A 4,067-nucleotide genomic window follows, 5' to 3' on the forward strand; every position below is an offset into this window, starting at 1 on the left:
TGTGGATTTAAAAGAGGGGCAGCCACTCACTGAAACTCAGCCAGACAGATCACTGGTCAAATATTAGGACCGAAGGAGGAAGGAGATTGGAAATAGATTCAAAATAAACAGCCCATATCAACCCACTAGGAAACAAGTAGAATGCTAGATGAAGAAAAAAATGTCATATGAGAATAAAGATTGTTTTTTAACTCTGTGCGTCCTGTTCATAGGATTCACTTATTTGTTTCAATTAAATCAGAACACAGAACATTTTGTTCCCAAAACACAACAGCCTCTTTCTCATAAATGTCACCAAATATTATAATATGAAATATTAAGAGCTTTTCTCATAAATTTTGACCTTTTTCTCAAACATATGGCAAATTTATTGAAATATTTTGCCATTTTTTTCCACAAAAATTATGATTTATTTCCATTAGTGTTTTTCAAAATATTTTGACACTGAATTTGAGGACACTATAACCGGACCCCACACTCAGACACAGCGATTTGGTGTAGAACCATGGTGCAGAGATCAGGAGGTCAAACTGCTGTGCAGTGTCTGGTGTGTTCAGGTCAGGCCCCGACAAGCAAGGTGAAGTGAAATGGGTTTGTCCAGGTTCCATTCTGGTCTCATTAACTCCGGTCGGACACCCGCGTCCCCTAGATGTTGCTCGCTCCCTTTTTGGCCTACCTACATCACAGCCCTTTAACAAACATTTAGTTGTGATGGGTAAGGTGAGGAAGAGGAATGCATTATGACTGTGATTGTCACATGAGTGTCATAACTATAGAAAGACAAACATCAGTGTATGCGTGTGTGAAGCAATAAACCACACTGCCTATCAGTTATATGTCATATTGTCTATGAAGTGATATGCTGTGTGTAAGATGGAAGGTTATAAGAAGGAGAGGATGGGGCAGTACTTTCACTCAATCAGAGTACTTTAAATAATTAAACTGATCAACTTAATTAGCTCAATTAAGTTGATTTGACCAAGGAACATTGCCATATGGTGCAAGGAAACAAAGGGGTGTGGGGGGGAGCTAATTAAAAGTAAAATAATGAGGATTTTAATTAACTGGTTCCCTAGACGTCAGCAAGCAGGGATCTGGAGTTGTAATTAAAAAGTCCTGTAGGGCTGGCAACATTCTCTCCCTCCCTGTTTTAATAATGGCAAGGGCTCCATCCATCTAATTAAATCTGTAAATGAATTAGCAACATTGAGGGTCCCTGTTTGAGTTTTACACCCCACCTCCCACAGCAAACCTTTCAGTAGCAAACCTTCTAATAGTTTGCATAATTTTGTTAAAGGATGGGAAACAGAAAAGATGGAGAACATAGGAGTTATGTACCGTATGATGAGCACCGTAATACCGGTTAGATCTTGTACCTTTTGTTTCCATCCTACTGTAAATGTGTTATTTAACACAATTAACTTCACACAAACATTGTGGTTACTGTGGTTCAGTGGGTAGAGCGGTCGTGTCCTAACCGGAGGGTTGGTGGTTGGAATCACGGTGCCTGCAGTCCACATGTCGAAGTGTCCTTGGGCAAGACAACGAACCCTCGTTACCCCCAATAGTTAGAGTCATCGATTGAGTTGGTGCCACAGATGGCTGCTTCGGTTCTGTACCGAAAACAAATTCTTTGTGTGTGTAACATATAAAGGTGATTATCCTTATTACAAATATATTGAACAAAATATATCTGCTCTATTTTCCTGTGCATTGTTAACACTACACCTGGTATGGGTTATAAACAGCAGTGTGCAAGATAGCATCATTGAACTGGATGAGAGGAGCTGGTTTGATTGTACAGTAACCTTCCTTTTATGATTGCATCATCCCAGCCACCCATCACTCCTGCCTGCATACTCTCTGTCTTCATCAGTTATCATTACTGTAAGTATTTAATTTTGCTTATGACTGTGTGTGTGTCATCACTCTCTTCCTCCTTTAAGAAGCAAGAGGCAAGGTGCCAGGTCAGTCCTCAGTAGACCCACCAGGAATACAGGCTTTCATTAGCACTTTGTAATTAGGAACATATGTAATGTGCAGCACAGCACCCAGCTCACACACAAAAATCCACACACATTTAGGTTTTATGGCACATTTACTATTTGGTTCTCTCTTATCAACACTCATAGTGAGCTGAATCCTGAAAAAAGGAAATGAATAACATTATAAGACCAAATAGACTTGCATTCATATGATGCACAAAATATGTGTACTTACTGAGGAACAAGTGACGAATGAATCAGGAATGAAGTGAAAATCAATGAATGGTTAATAAGAAGCTTCTGGATAGCCTCCACTCGAGGACTGAATGGTGGATAATGATGAGTTACTGGAGAACAGACTGGCTGATACTATGCTGAATCATTATGTAATGATTATTTAATAGGCATCTGTGAAACATAACAACCACTGTGCTCTTAATTCGTTCCTCATTAAAGCTACAATAACAAGTTCTGGAAATCAAGCTGGCACTACCATAACACTCAGGAGAAGCCAACTCCTCTCATCCCTGTCCCTCAGGCCAGAGGCACGCCAAGCCAGCAGTCGGCCATCGGCCACCGTCAGGCCACTGGTCAGTGTCTGTTGGGGCTTGTCTTCCCAGTGTGTCCAGCACCGTTGGCACTAGTCTGGCCCATCAAATGCACAAGTTTAGATTCTATTATCACTTATTCACCAGAATGCTAACTGTCCGGCAAGAGCAAGGACCTCTTTTATAAAACTGCATAGGATCCATACCAAAGGTTCACATGCACACAAAACAAACAAATGACATATGCCAAAAAGTAATACAATTTATAAAACTGTGCACAAATATGCTTCTACACAAATTTTCATTTATAAATTCTAATCAAGCTGGAATGTGCACGTTTTGGTGTGCCACATATTCTGACAGAAAGTGGATTAGATAATGAAGTTTTAAAGGTGCTACAATGACAAGACAGGTGAAATGGCTGACACTTCACACGTAAACAGTTCTTTCAGGGACGGGAATGCCAAAAAACAATAAAGGGGATACAGGTAAGTATTGTTCCCAGGTAGGTAACCATACGGAGGCTAGGGATATTGCTTAGACATAAGCAGATATTCAGATAGTCCGTGTAGAATCTATTCTCAGGAGTATACAGCTCATAAAGGTCAGTCAGTTTTGTGTTTTGTTTACATAAGGTGCTTGTAATGCTAATTGTTTGAGGTGTGAGTGGACATTTAATCAATCACTGATGACTCCACACACCCACCCCCTCCTCCTCACGTTCCTGGTACTTGATTTTAGTACTACCTCCTAAGGGCTGCTGATGTTTAGCTCCCAGAATGCACCTCCAAAGCAATCCTCCCACTGTCCCCAAAGCCTGCATTACATTTCCCAGTTACCATCAGATCTCCTAATCCAGTCCATATAGCCCAGTTACAGTATCACTAATATCCATAAATGCCTCATAAATTAACCAAGGCTGAGGCATGAATCCTAATTAGACACTTAAACATGAAGCCAAGGGCATTTTATAGTGTGGCTGTGAATAGCTTTGGAGTTCTTTGTTGATGCAGGAGCTGGATCTGACCACCATTATTCACACATATGCACACTATAAAGTAAGGACAAAATCTAAAGTTTAAAAATCAGAATACTACTGGTGAAAATGAATGAATTATTTTTGTTAATCTTTTTTAAGTTGGTCACACACAAACACAAATTAATTAATTGTAGAAGGTAGTTTTATGAAAGCCTCTCATGTTACTATGGCTTTTCCTGCCCTCCCGGTCTTCTTCCACACATCTCTGATGTGACTAATGATGGAATTTGAAGGCTAAAGAGCAAATGATAAGGTGATACAGTATCTCAGCCAAACAGAGGTTATTGTTTCCATCCCCCCACTTTAACACTGACCCCATTTGTCTTTATCTATCTCCACTGTCAGCTTCCTCTCAGACAGAGCCCAGGTCTCAACTCGGGATACCTCCAAAACATGCTCAATGCGACTGCAACTGAGCAGAGGACACAAAGAGCTCATTCACATTCACAAAACAGGAAACAGCCGTATTTCATGTTCCCTCGTTGAATGCGTTTT

The sequence above is a fragment of the Monopterus albus genome, unplaced genomic scaffold (assembly GCF_001952655.1).
Source record: "Monopterus albus unplaced genomic scaffold, M_albus_1.0 scaffold50.1, whole genome shotgun sequence".
Taxonomy (NCBI): Eukaryota; Metazoa; Chordata; class Actinopteri; order Synbranchiformes; family Synbranchidae; genus Monopterus; species Monopterus albus.